This window comes from Sapajus apella, unplaced genomic scaffold (assembly GCF_009761245.1).
Source record: "Sapajus apella isolate SASKATOON/1434 unplaced genomic scaffold, GSC_monkey_1.0 scaffold61, whole genome shotgun sequence".
NCBI lineage: Eukaryota > Metazoa > Chordata > Mammalia > Primates > Cebidae > Sapajus > Sapajus apella.
Genome location: NW_022437001.1, coordinates 11492787 through 11508694, shown reverse-complemented (window position 1 = coordinate 11508694; position 15908 = coordinate 11492787).

The window sequence follows — 15908 nt, the reverse complement described above, 5'->3', positions numbered from 1 at the left end:
AGTCACAATGGATGATAATGAAGGAATATAGCTTATTAAAATGTGTCATGTGAGTCTACATAAAATGATAAGGATAACTCAATCCTTTTAGGTGACCTTTGCTGACTCTGGGATTAACTTTAAATAGCAGGCCTCTGACATTGTCTTAACTTTTGTCAAAATAGAAGTAAGAATATTCTGGCCTAGTGTGGTGGCTCACATTTGTAATCCCAGCGCTTTGGGAGGCCAAGGCAGGCAGATGGCGAGAGTTCAGGAGTTGGAGACCAGTTTAGGCAGCATGGTGGTGAGCACCTGTAGTCCCAGCTACTTGGAAGGCTGAGGTGGGAGGTTGGGTTGAGCCTGGTAGGTGGAAGTTGCAGTGAGCCAAGATTGTTCCACTACACTCCAGCCTGGGCGACAGAGCCAGACCTTGTTTCACACACACACAAAAAGAAGCGAGAACATTCTGATTTTAGATCAAACAACTTAATCCATGAGCTTCTGCTTCATGCTAACTGAAAAGTCATCATTAGGAAGGAAGATGTATTATCTACTAAGATAACCATTAATAAGTAATAATATAATTGTGTGTAGTTCAAATAAATGCATTTGCATATCACTTTAGACAACATCTTGAATGATACAGCATAAATAATAAAAGTCAGCTCTCTTTTTCTGGAACTTGTCATTCACGCAGTTTCCATTTTAAAAAGGCACTTAATTTGACTGGCCTTCAGTGAATTCCTGATTCCTCAATATGTTGATGTCTTCTAATATCAGAATGTTAGAGTGCTGCCATCTTCATTTATATTTCAACTATGAGTTAAGACTAAAAACAGACCTCATAGCACTCACTGAGGCCACTAGTTTATGAGCAAACTATATCATAAAGACACTATTTTTTAAAGAAAAAGTAAAGAGATCTTGGTCTTAACAGATAGGGGAGAATAAAGCAAACCAACATGGCTGTGGCAGAGAGTGAGAAGCATCTGCCACCCACAAGAAGAGGAAGAGAGGGTTCCTGCAGGGCTCCTTGTACCACTAGGAAGGCCGCAAGATGAAGCTTGAATCCTGCAGAAAATGGTTGGTAGAGCTGCAGACACACATGCAGTTTTTGACAGCAGTAGCAAATACTTAAAAGAGGGCTTAGAGTCTGCACAGTCACCATCCCATCTATTCTTCTGGCTTCTACCTGACCAGTCTGCTCACTCAAACACCACTTTCATCAAGATTACCAGTGGTCTCCATGCTGCCACTTCCAAGGATCAGCCCCAAGTTCATACCCTCTCCTCAGTATTTTACACAGATGGCTGCTGTCTTTCCCCTCAAATGTATTTCCTTTGGTTTCCACCAAATCACACTCTTCCTGCTTTTCTCTTACCCCACCGGCCATTCCTTCTTAGAGAACTTTGCTTGCTCACTTCCTTTCTCTACTTTAAATGCAAAATCTACATGTGACAACCAAATGTGCGACTGTGTGTTATATTGGGGCACAGGAGTTCAGGGTGCCCTCAGCTCCCCTGAGAGGATGTTTCTCCAGGTTCTTGGTCTCCTGCCCTCTCAAGAATGAGAGAGGGGACCAAGGCACAGTGTACAGTAAATGCCAGATGAAAAGTTTGTAGAAAGTGATTTATTTAAAGAGAGAGAGAAACAGGAGAAGGAGAGAGAAAGAAACAGCTAACTTTCACACTGAGAGAGAGAATCCAGAAAGATGGAATCCAGGAGAGGAAAGCATCTTCCACCCTTAGTGGAAGGGAATAGAGAGAGATGGAGTTTAGGAGGGGAAGACAGGCTTCCACGAGAGAGTGTGGAAGAGGACTCCAGAGGGAAAATCCAGGAGAGAGAAAAACAGCTTCCACGAGAGTGTTCATGGAAGGGGACCCAAACATGGAAGGGGTGTGGAAGAAGGGGACTTTTAACCTGGGAGGAACCCCCACCTTCTGTAAGACCCCCGGCCAATGAAAGGAGTTCCTAAGAACTTCTGCTGGAGTGACTGACGCTTAGTTTCTTCCCGTGCCCGTGAAATTCAAACATAAACCATTAAATCTCCCAGATGGAGAGAGATGGGAGGGGGCATGGTGCTAAGAAGTTCTTGCCCTTAAAACTACGCCCCCTTGCGGACCCAGAAAGAGAGCACATTCCCTCATGTGCACTCTCTGCCTACATGATCTTGCTGCTAGTGCGCTGTGTTCTTGCAATCTTCCAGCACACGTATCAAGAGAGGTCACCAGACATAGCAGCAAAAAGAGAGTTTATTTAGCTTGTGCACAAGGGAGGCAGCACTGTGTAAGGAAAAGTGTGGGCTTCTCTCTGAAGGTAGTATGCAGATTCATTTTATAGGGTCTCTCTATAGGGAATAATTTAGTAAGGCCATGTATAGGAAATGTTCTGCAGTATTTGGCAGTAACTCAACATGCTTCCTCATACATTGCATGCAACTTTAGCATTTTAAATCACCACCCTTGGGTGTGACTTTTAGCATTACAACTATAAAGGAGTAACTACAAATTGAAGTTTAACTGTGTATGTGAGGCCCCAGGGAAGCAGTTCCTAGCCCCCTAAAGCAGGAACTTGTAGTCAATACCTTCTTGGTTCTTTAGTTGCTGAATCGCTGGAAGTTTGGTAAACTAGAGGCTGAATAAGGGGGTTTTGTTCATTTTCTCTAGACCAGATAAAAATAGAAAACCAGCCAGCCTTCCTTTCTCAATCTCATCCAATCTCAATGACCTTTTTTGCCTTGTTTTTAATTTTTAAAGACAGTTTTATCCGATATAAGGATAGCTACTTCTGCTTGGTTTTGTTTTCCATTTGTGTGGAATATTTTTTCCACTCCTTTGTCTTGAGTCTGTAAGAATCCTTACTTGTCAGGTCTCCTGAAGACAGCAGCTGTTTAATTTGTGATTTTTCATCCATTCTGCTAATCTCTATTTTTTCAGTGGAACATTTAAACCATTTACATTCAGTGTTAATATTGAGATGTGAGATACTGCTCCAGTCATCATGTTGATTGTTACCTAGATACTTTGTTTTTTTTCATTGTGTTATTATTATTATCTTAGACAGAGTCTTACTCTGTTGCTCAGGCTGAAATGCAATGGTGCAGTCTCAGCTAACTGCAACCTCTCCCTCCTGGGTTCAAGTGATTCTCTTTCCTTAGCCTCCTGAATAGCTATGATTACAGGCACCTGCCACCATGCCCAGCTAATTTTTGTATTTTTAATAGAGATGGGTTTCACCATGTTGGGCAGGCTGGTCTTGAACTTCTGACCTTAGGTGATCCACCCACCTTGGCCTCCCAAAGTGCTTGGATTACAGGTGTGAGCCACAACGCCTGGCTGTGTTATTGTTTTTATAAACTGTGAGTTTTATGCTTTGAAGATGTTCTATTACAGTGCATATTGATCCTTTGTTTCAAGACTTAGAACTCCTTTTAGCATTTTTTTGTAGGACTGCTGTAGCAGTGACAAATTCCCCCAGCATTTGCTTGTCTGGAAAAAAACTTAATTTCTTTTTCATTTATGAAACTTAGTTTTGCTGGATACAAAATTCTTGGCTAAAAGTCATTCTGTTTAAGGAGACTAAATATAAGACCCCAATCCCTTCTGGCTTATAGGGTTTTTTGCTGCAAAGTCTGCTCTTTGTCTGATAGATTACCTGATGCCTTTATCTCACTGCTCTGAGAAATCCTTCCTTTATGTTGACTTTTGATATCCTCATGATTATATTCCTTGATAATGTCCTTTTGCAGTGAATCTCCCAGGAGTTCCTTAAGCTTCTTGTATTTGGACATCTAAATCTCTAGCAACTCCTGGGGAGTTTTCCTCAATTATTTCCTTAAATAAGCTTTTCAAACATTTTACTTTCTCCTGTTCCCCAGGAACACCAATGATTCATAGGTCTGGACATTTTACATAATCCCATATAGAAATAATAATGGAGATTTTGTTCATTTCTTTTGATTTGTTTTCTTTTTGTGTGTGTGATTGGGTTAGCTCAAAAGCCTTATCTTTGAAATTATTTATTCTACTTATTCCAGTCTATTGTTAAAACTTTACATAGCATTGGCTAGGCACGTTGGCTAATTCCTGTACTACAGTAATCCCAGCATTTTGGGAGGCTGAGGCAGGCGGATCACTTGAGGTCAGGAGTTCGAGACCAGCCTGGCCAACACAGAAAACCCCGTCTCTACTAAAAATACAAAAATTAGTCAGGCATAGTGACAGGCACCTGTAATCCCAGCTACTTGGGAGGCTGAGGTAGGAGAATCACTTGAACCTGGGAGGTGAAGTTTGCAGAGAGCCAAGATTGCACCACTACACTCCATCCTGGGCTACAGAATGAGACTCTGTCTTGAAAAGACACAACAACAACAACAACAAACTTTACACTGCATTTTGTAATGCCCTAAATGTATTTCACATTTTCAGAAGTTATGATTGATTTTTTAAAAATTATCTATCTCTTTAGAAAAGTTTGGATTCATATCCTGAATTGTTTCTTACATTTCTTTATGTCGGTTTTCACTTTTCTCTTATATCTCCTTAAGTACCATAATAATCAACTCTTTGAATTCTTTGTCTGGTATTTCAAAGATTTAATCTTGCTTGGGATCCATTGCTGGAGATGTACTGTGATCTTTTGGGGGGTGTTCTAGAACCCTGTTTTGTCATATTGCCAGAATTATTTTTCTGGTTCTTTCTCATTGGGGTAGACTTTTTTTTCCTAATTATTCTTAAATTTATTTTTGATTCAACATTTTTTTTTAAATTTATTTTTCTTTCCCCTTTAAGGATGTGGCTTCCATGTTTACAGTTCATTGTAACCTAATTTGTGGTTGGTGCTTCCAGGGAGCAAAGGCTCTGTATGAGTTCCTTGGTTACAATTCTTTGTATCATAGCTTTCTTAGAAGCTGGCTGTAGTAGCTATATGCCCAGTGTGTGAGTAAGTTCACTGACTCCTGTGAGGTTGGAATGGCAGAGGTCTCTTAAAACTTATCTCATTTCTCCCTGGTGTACACTTATTTATTTATTTATGCCCTCATATTTTATTTTCTCGGTTAAATAGGCTTCAGATGAATAGGAAAGGCATCTATGGGTTAAACTGGCTGTGGCTAAATCAGATGGGTTGATGCAATACCTAATGGTGCACTGAGGTCCCAGCCTTGACAGAGGCAATTGAGGAACTCTTGGCGAAATGTGCTGAAGTCTTATCGGGGAAAGAGTGGGAGCCACGTCAGCTCGCCTGCCAGGCCAGTAGGAAAATGAACTACTTCCTAGTCATTCTCCTGACCCTGGGTTTCAGCTATTCAGATCAGACTGGTACCTATTTTTATTTGAATGTTCCACATAAAGAGGGATCATGACTCTACTCTTCATGCAAGACAGACCTGGAAGGCACTCCTGCCATGAGGATGCAGCCACTTTGAAGTGTTCCAGAAAGGCTGTCTACAGGTATACTCATGCTGAGCTCCCATGGGAGAAGCCCCAGCTGTGTCTGTAGTGGTGAATGAGGGGAAAAAGAAGTCCCCCTTCTTCAAGATCCTTCACAAGCACCAGGGCTGCTTGCCTGTTGGGGTAGAGCCACAGACTTTCCTCTCTGAGCCCAGCACTGCACCTGTGCCTCTGTTGAAATAAACTTCTCACAAGCAGAAAGTTTTGAAACTCAAGTCTTGCTCTCAAGACAGATTGCTTCCTTGACGTGGTGCCCTCCCGCTTCTCCTAGGAGTAAGAGTCCCTGAGAGACAGACTATTGTGCATACTGCTGCTTTTCTGGGTCCAGCTGTCCAGTGGGGCTGCCACATTCCAGGCTGATTCTGGGGAATCTCTGCAAGGGATCCAATGATATGCCCTGTCCTTAGGTCTCCCAGCAGTGGATGCCAGCACCAGCTCTGATGGGGTGGCAGGAGAGTGACATAGATTGTGAGATTTCCTTGGTTATGAATAGCCTTGGTGTGTTGGCTTTCTCAAATACTGGTTGCAGTAATGAAGAACTGGTCACATGGACAGACTCAGGACCTCCAAGCTAGCCAGGGTGCTGCAGGCAATCTGATAGCTGAGGTCACACACAAATTTTCTCCTTCATGGGTGCCATGTTATTCTACCTGGCAATGCTATAATGGACTGTGTCAGTTGGCCTCCAGCCAGCAGGGGGTGCTTGCAAAGTACACCAGCTGCAGTGGTAGTGGTAGGATTTGTGCTTGCCTTATGTTATCCAGGGGAGGTATTTTGGTGTTTCTGGCAATGAGTGGGGCCATAGGGCTCCTAAAAGTTTCTGTCCTTTGTGTTAAGATACCAGGGTAGGCGGAGGTGCAAAGCCAGTAGGGGCTGAGTCCTGTAGATCTGTGCTCTGGCTGTCCACTTGTGGGGCAAGCAGGAGCCCCAGTTGGGGTCAAAAGGTGGTTATCTGGTCATTGGAGTAATGTTCCAGGGAGGAGCTCAGCTGCCTCTGCTGCACAGAAGAGTCTGCCTGGGAAGTGGGGAGTAGCAGGCAGCAGTAAGCCCCAGCCAACTCCTATGAACTTGGCAAGGCAGGTCTCATACTCACAGTGTTTCACTAGTAGCAGGTAGCTAGGTTCCAGGCAGCCTGTGCTCAGAACTCAAAACTGCCTCAGGCTATAAGCTTTCCCAGGGAGATAGCAACCACAGCTTTCAGGCCACGTCCCCCCCACCCGTCCACCTGCATATCTGGGGCACACAGCTCCTGTGCTTATGGCTTCCCACTTGCCCCTTGGTTCTGGCCAAGGGAGTTTGTGTCCAATGGAGACCATATTATAAATCTCAGTTGGGAACTTCTTTTAACCTGTGACTGCTGCCTGAGTCAGCTGACAGAATTCCATGTGGTCATCTGTGAGGTAGAATCAGAAATAGCTTCCCTCTGTCCTAACTGGAGACTGGGATTGCACACAAACCACTTTCTACTGCTGCTCTTCTCCTACACTCCCCACCGCTTACTAAGTCATCTCCAGCACTGGGTAGGGTTAAGGTCCTCCTCTATGACCAGGATTGTCAGGGTTCCCCAGTGAGGGGTGTATATCCTGGAGGTAGTTTATCCCCCTCCCACACTGGTGTCTGGCTCATGAATTTTTACCTTGGGTTTGTGAACTGACAGAAGTGAATTTATTATTTTTGGTAAATGTTTATTGCCACTTACAGTTAATAAGTAGGTGGAAACTTGCAACCAGGAAGCAATGCAAACGTGTCAAGCTAGATATTGCTTGCCACACCAATGAGCAACTATATCAGAGATGTAACCCATTCCCTAAGCCTATTGAAGTTATAGCTCTTTGTTCTTTTAGGTGCTCAACAACATCTCACATGAAAGATTTGTCCAAGGCTAATTCAGCATTATTCTTGTGTCAGAATTTGGTCAATTATCTATTGGAAACAGTTAACTAAGAATTCTTGGAATCAGTAATTGAACATAGGATTGTTTAAGGATGCAGCCTCGGGTGCTATACTTAAAAATATAGGCCACAGAGCTCTAAGTGTTCATTTGTCCAAATATGGGGAAATGCCTCTGTAAGATTCTAGCAATCTAAATAATATTTTAAACAACTCTAAATTTATTTTGGGTATCACTAATTTTTGCCAATGAGAAACCTGTTTTTTATACTCATTATGTGAATTACAAAAGCGTCAACTGTTGCCAAGAGCTAAACTAGTTGAAGCTTATTTATTAGCCATCCCATAAGTGTGACCTTTCCAATTAAATGCTAGCTGATTATACCAGAGACGTAAATTCCCGATTTAGGTAACTGGCTTCCCCTACATAGAGACTGAAATGAGCTAACAATTTATATCACATTAGATATGTTCAACAATTTTAAATAAATTACAGATATAAATATACCAGCAAAAGATGCTACTCATTAAAGAAGACAATTACTATCCTAATTAACTGAATTTATATACAGCTAGGGATCCCAGCCATGAAGTTGACTGAATTCTTGTTAGTCGTTATAAAAGATACATTGAACTTTATTTATAGTTGCTGTGTCAATAACTCAAGTAGACACATAGCCTTTTTCTCCAGATTCATATTATACATACTGTATAATTTTTTTTGTAGTCATGGAAGTTAGCACATCCTACACAGCTTTATCACTTGACTAAATTTTTCATTTCTTTGGCTCTTCAGAATCCTAGGAAATAGGAATAGGAATTCTCTTTAACTGTAAGGACCTTTGAATTTGATGGAATATTTCATTCTTAACTATAATTTCAGGATCCTTGAACTCTTATGGATATTTTTATCAGTTGAATACTACGTATTTCTTATGGCCTTGTGTAACTTATAATAACAACCTGCAATGTCAGGCTACTGATGTAATTGCTATTATGCCCCATTGCAGGAGACATTCAAGTATACTTCTTCTTTTCTAAGGGATGATTCTCAGGAAGAAAACATACAATGTTATTTTAAGGTGTATATGACATTACAGTGTCCCCCAAATCTATATCTCTGTCCCCAATTACTTTCCTGAATTCTGGAGTTTTATTTCCAGTGTTCTAGTAGACATTTCTACTTACATATCTAATAAGTATCTCAAGCAATCATGGACAAAATAGAATTGAATTTTGCACCTCACCTCTTTAATCTCTTCTTCCTTACATCTTTCTCATCACAATACAAAAGCATGAATATTCATATACTCAGGCTAAAAACCTAGGAGTTATTCTTGATTCCTCCCTTTTTCTTGCCCATTCCTCCTGTTCTATCCACCCCATCATTTTGTTCTGTTGCCACTACCTATAAACACAACCTGAGTCACTCCATCCAAGTCATCATCATCTCTCAGCAGAACAATTTCAATATATCTTTAACTGGTCTTTTTGCTTCTGCCCCTGCTCTTCTGTCATCCATTCTTCATGAAGTGATTTTGTTAAAATTGAAATCAGATGTCTTTCCTCCCGAAAACTCTCCAGAATTTTTTTATCACACTCAGAATAAAATCCAAACTTATTACCTATTTTTTACAAGATATGATCTTTGTAAATTCTCTGCCCTCATCATCTACCCACCTCCAGCCTCAATAGGCAATGGTCAGAGAGCTTTTTTATTTTCCTTAAACTCACTGAGCTTGTTTCTCTCACAGGGATTTTGCTGTAGGCCTTCCCTCTGAACAGAATACCATTTCCTCTAATTGTAGGAAGGCTGAACTTTTTGAATAATTAAAATTTCAGTGTAAAGCACCCCTTGCTGCTCTCTATCACTCCACACTATTTTAATTCTGTCCATTGCATTTATCAATACTTCCGTATATTTTTGTGGTCACTATTTGGCTTTTACAATACTATGCACAGATCATGCCTATTTTGTTCACTACTATATTTCCAGGGCTTATGGGATGTGATATTTTAAATGTATATTTTAAAAAGAACAAACACTCAGAATATAATCTAACTCTTCAAATATCTATTGATAATTTCATCTATGTGTTCCATAAGCAGCTCAATATTTAATTCCATAATTACTCTTTTTTCTGTATCCCTATGACAAAGGCCATCACCACCTGTCCATGTGATGTTTCTTAGTGCTCTCATAGGTGACTTACAAGTCCAGAAAAACCTATTCAGAGACTACATTTTTTTAATATGTAAATTTGATTCGATCCTACGAATTTGATTATTATATTTATTAATATGCCAATTTTAATCACCTTTAAATTTGTTTTAACCAGTTATTTATATTTCTTTAAAATTTTCAACTACTTTGATATATCTATTGTACTTAACATTTCTTTTAGAATCACCTCATCTGACTCACTATCAAAGAACACATCAGAAGTACTTAATAAATTCTTAAAAATCTAGTAAATTAAACTTATATATATACACTGAGTCTTACATTCTCTGAAATGTTGCAGTATTGCTTATATATATAAGAAAAAATCACTTTAAAATAACAAGTGTAACTCAACCATAAATTTACACATTTTTATACCAGAAATAGAAAATAATAAAAGAGAAAAAATTCTCATAAACCTAAAATAATGAATATGCACAGTTTTGTTCTCTTTACACAAAAATATTAAAATGAGGAGAGAGCTGGAGCAATATGGCTGAATAGAAGCCTCCAGAAATCCTTTCTTTCCACAAGAATACCAATTTGAACAACTATCCACACAAAAAGCTACCTTCAGAAGAACCAAAGTCAGGTGAGCAATCACAGTACCTGGTTTTAACATCATATTAAGGAAAGAGGTGTGAAAGGGTAGGAAGGACAGTCTGGAATCATCTACATCGCCCTCCCCCATCCACTGGCCATGGCTGTGTGATACAGACACAGAATCTGTGCACTTAGGGGAGGGAGAACACAGTGATTGTGGGACCTTGCATTAGAACTCAATGCTGCCCATGACAGCAGAAAGCAACATGCATCACAACTCAGCCAGCACCCACAGAGGGAGCATTTAGACCAGCCCTAGCCAAGGTGGAATCACCCATTCCAGTGGTCAGAACCTGAGTTCTGGTAAGCCCTGCCACCAGAGACTAAAGAGCTGGGGAGGTCTTAAATAAACTTGAAAGGCAGTCTAGGACACGAGGACCGTAATTCCTGGACAAGTCCTGATACTGTGCTAGGCTCAGAGCCAGTGGACTTGGGGTACACATGACCTAATGAGTCACTATCCAGGGTGAACAAGGGAATGTTTGTGTCAACCTTCAGCTGACCCCAGGCAGCACAGCTCACAGCTGCAAAAGAAACTTCTTTCTTCTGCTTCAGGAAAGGAGAGGCGAGAGTAAAGAGGGCTTTGTTTTGCAACTTGAATATCAACTTTGCCACAATAAAACTGGTTACCAGGCAGAGTTCTGAGGCCCTATTCCAGACCCTACTCCCAGAAGACATTTCTAGACATATCCTTGGCCAAAAGGGAAGTTGCTACCTTGAAGGGAGGGAACCAGTCATGGCAGGATTCATCACTTGCTGACTAAAGTGAACTTGGTCCCTGAATAATCATCAGGAGTCCCCCGGAACTACTCACCATAAACTTTGGGTAAGACTCAGAGATGTACTAGCCTCAGGTGTGACCCAGCATATTCCCAGCTATGGTGGCCATGGGGAGAGACTCCTTCTTCTTAAGGAAATAACAGGAGAGAGTAAAGAGAATTTGGTCTTGCAGCTGGGTACCAGCTTGGTAACAGTGGGATAGAGCATGAAGTAAGCTCCTGGGTCCCTGATGATAAGCCTTGGCTCCTGGATGACATTTCTGGCCCTGCCTTGGGTCAAAAGAGCCCACTGCCTTGAAGAGAGAGTCCTAGAGGCCTGGCAGCATCCACCACATGCTGACTGAGGAATGGGCCTTGAATGAACATTGGTGGTAACCAGGCAGTGCTCACCACAGGCCTGGAGCAGTGGAGGCCACAAGGAAAGACTCCTCTGCTTGTGGAAAGACAACAGAAAAGTGGGAAGGATTTTGACCTGTGACTTGGGTGCCAGCTCAGTCATGGTAGAATGGGGTGTCAGGTAGATGCCTGCTTTCTGAAGCCTGGCCATGGCTCTTGGAGAGCATCTCTTGACCTACCTAAGGCCCAGGGAAACTCACTGTCCTGAAGGAAAGGATGTAAGCCTAGCTGGCTTTACCACATGCTGACTGTAGAGCGCTAGGGACTTGAGTGAACATAGGCGAAAACCAGACAGTGGTTATTGCAGACCTTGGGTGAGATCCAGTGCTGTGCTGGTTCAGATCTGACCCAACAGTGTCCCAGTGGTGGTGGTCACAGGGGTGCCTATGTCACCTCTATCCCAGCTTCAGACAGCTCAATGCAGAGACAGAGAGAGAAAGAGAGAGAGAGAGAGAGGGAGGGAGGGAGAGAGAGAGAGAGAGACTCTACTTGGGAGAGAACAAAAGTCTCTGTCTGGTAATCCAGATAATTCCTCTGGATTTTATCCAAGACCACCCAGGTGATACCTCTATGAGTCTGCAGGAGCCACAGCTGGGCTTGGGGTGCTCTCTAATGTAGATACAGCTGCAGTAACCAAAACCTTAGGTTGCAACACCCAAGCCCCTTTGAATACTGGGAAGCCTTCAAAAGGACAAATACAAACAAGCCCGGACTGTGAAGACTACAATACATACCTAACTCTTAAATGTCCAGACACTGATTAACATCCACAAGCATCAAGACCATCCAGGAAAACATGACCTCCCCAAAGGACCTTAATTAGGCACCAGTGACCAATTATGGAGAGACAGAGAATTCAAAATAGCTGTGTTTAGGAAATTCAGTGAAACTCAGGATGACACAGAGAAGGAATTCAGTACTATCAGATTGATATAACAGAGATTAAAATAATTAAAAATAATCAAGCAGAAATTCCGAAGTTAAACAATGAAATTGACATGCTGAAGAATGCCTCAGAGTCTTTTAACAGCAGATTTGATCAGGCAGAAGAAACAATTAGTAAGCTTGAAAATAGGCTATTTTAAATACTCAGCCAGAGAAGGCAAAAGGAAAAAGAATAAAAAAGAATGAAGCATGCCTACAGGGTCAAGAAAATAACCTCAAAAGGACAAATCTAAGAGTTATTGGCCTTTAAGGGAAGGTAAAAAGCGAGACAGAGGCATAAAGTTTATTCAAAAGCATAATAACAGAGAACTTCCCAAACTTGGAGGAAGATGCCAATATTTAAGTACAAGAAGGTTATAGAACACCAAGTAGATTTAACTCAAATAAGAGTACATCAAGGCATTTAATAATCAAACTCCCAAGGGTCAAGGATAAATAAAAGATCCTAAAAGCAGGAAGAGAAAGGAAACAACATAGAAAGGCGCTCCAATATGGCTGGCAGCAAACTTCTTGGTGGAAACTTTACATGCCAGGAGAGAGTGGCATTACATACTTAAAGTGCTGAAGGATAAAAACTTTTACTCTGGCATAGTTTATCTGGTGAAAATATCCTCAAATATGAAGAAGAAATAAAGATTTTCCCAGAAAAACAAAAGTGAAAGTATTTCATTACCTGACCTGTGCTACAAGAAATGCTAAAGGGAGTTCTTCAATCTGAAAGAAAAAGGCATTAATGAGAAATAAGAAATCATCTAAAAGTACCAAACTCACTGGTAAGAGTAAATACACAGAAAAGCAGAACATAGTTGCACTGTAATTGTGATGTGTAAACTACTCACATCAGGAATAGAAAGAAAATGAATATCAATAATAATGACAACAACTTTTCAGGACATAGACAGTATAATAAGATATAAATTGAAACAAGAAAAAAGTTAAAAAGTGGGAGGATGAAGTTAAAGTATAGAAATTTTATTAGTTTTTTCTTTGCTTGTTTGCTTGTTTATGCTATCAGTATTAAGTCATCATCGGTTTAAAATAATGGCTTATACAATATCATTTGCAAGTCTCATGGTAACCTCAATTGAAAAAATTATACAAAAGATACACAAAAACCAAACAAACAAAAAATACATTAACACATAACACCAAAAAAAACCATCTTCACTAAAAGACAGGAAGGAAGGAAAGAAGGAAGATGACAAAACAACCTGAGAACAAATAACAAGAAGATAGGAGTAAGTCCTTACCTATCAATAATAACAGTGAATGTAAATGAACTAAAGTCTCCAATCAAAAGACATAGAGTGACTGAATGGATTAAAAAATAAGACTCAATAATCTGTTGCCTACAAAAACACACTTAATCTATAAAAACACGTAGACTAAAAGGGATGGAAATAGATACGCCATGCAAATAGAAAACAAAATCAGCGAGAGTAATTATAGCAGACAAAATAGTTTGCAAAACAAAAAACATAGAGACAAAGAAGATAATTTTATAATAATAAAAGGGTCAATTTAGCAACAAGTTATAAAAATTGTAAATACATATGCACCTAACACTGGCGCACCCAGATACATAGAGTAAATATAATTGGAGTTGAAGAGAGAGACAGACCACAATACCATAACAGCTGGAGACTTCAACATCCCACTTTCAGCATGTTGCAGACAGAAAATCACCCCCCCCAAAAAAAACAGGCTTAACCTGCACTATAGACAAATTATTATAGACCTATTAGATATTTACATAACATTTCATCTAAGAGCTACAGAATATGCATTATTCTCCTGAACACACGGATTATTCTCAAGGATAAACCATATATTAGGCCACAAAACAAGTTTTAACAAATTCAAAAAAAAAACAGAAATTATTTCAGGTATCTTCTCTCAACACAATGGAATAAAATTGGAAATCAATAACAAGAAGAATTTTGGAAACTATGCAGATATACAGAAATTACATTATATGCTCCTGAACGGCCAATGAATCAATGAATACATTAAGAAGAAAATTTTAAAAACATATTGAAACAAATGAAAACTGAAGCACAACATACCAAAATCTGTGGGGTATAGTGAAAGCAGCAATAAGAGGAAAGTTTGTAGCAATAAGCACTTACATCAAAAAAGTAAAACTTCAAATAAATAACTTAATAATACGACTTAAAGAACTAGAAAAGCAGGAGCAAACAAAACTCAAAATTTATGGAAGAAACTAAGTAATAGGGTGATGTGGGACAGGTATCTAAGATGGCCAAATAGGAACAGCTCTGGAGTGCAGTCCCCAGCAAGAACAACAACACAGAGGGTGAGTGATCACTGCATTTCCAAATGAGTTATTACTGCCCACAGACCAGGAGATTCCTGGGATGAAAAGTGCCATGAGTTTGCAGCACAGCTGTTTCAGCTGGCGCATCAGGTCTCCACACAAAAACACACACAAATCTGGATGGCCATTTCAACTGGCACCTGGAACACCTGGGAGACAGAGCCACCTATTCAACTGAAAAAAAAAGGGGGCTGAAACAAGGAGCCAGGTGATCTGGATTGGCAGGTTTCCCTCCACCACCCCACAAAGACCAGCAATCTGAAATGCTCTGGATTGAGAGTTTTGCAGCAAGCACAGCTGGACCCCGGACAGTCCAGCTCTGTGGGGAGAAGGGCATCTGCCATTACCGAGGCAGTCCATCATTACAGAGGCAGTCTGCCATTACTGAGGCAGACCATCATTACTGAGTCAGTTCTAACTATACCTCTACAAACAAAACCACAAGAAAGTTTACACAGCAGCTGAGCAGAGCCCACAGCAGGTCAGCAATGCCTCTGCTGGCAGACTGACTAGGTTACCTCCTTGCTGGGCAGGACATCTCTGAAAAAAGGCAGCAGCATATCGGGAACTTATAAATAAAACCCCACCTTGTCAGGACAGAGAACCTGGGAGAAAAGGTGGTTATGAGTTTCACTGCAGCAGACTTAAATGTACTTGCACAGCAGCTCTCAATGGAACAATGTAGCTCACAGCTCAGAACTTGAGATCCTATAATGGACAGACTGTCTCATCCAGCAGCTCCCCAACCCCCATATATCCAAAGAGATACCTCATAAAGGAGAGCTCAGGCTGACATCTGGCTGGTATCCTTCTGGGATGAAGATAACAGAAGAAGAAACTGGCAGAAACTCTTACTGTTCTTCAGCCACCGCAGGTGATCCCCAGGCAAGCAGGGTCTGTAGTGGACCTCCAACAGTCCTACAGCAGAGGGCCCTGACTGTTAGAAGGAAAACAAAAACAGAAAGAAATAACTTCATTATCAACAAAAAGGACGTCCACTCAGAAGCCCCACCCGAAAGTGACCAACTACAAAGACCACAGGTAGATAAATCCACAAAGATGGGAAGAAACCAGCACAAAAAGGATGAAAACACCTAAAACCAGAACACCTCTCCTCCTCCAAGGGATCACAACTCCTCACCAGCAAGGGAACAAAGCTGGTTGGAGAATGAGTCTGATGAATTGACAGAAACAGACTTCAGAAGGTGGGTAATAACAAACTTCTCTGCACTAAAAGAACACGTGTTAACCCAATGCAAAGAAACTAAGAACTTGAGAAAAGGTTTGACGAAATGCTAACGAGA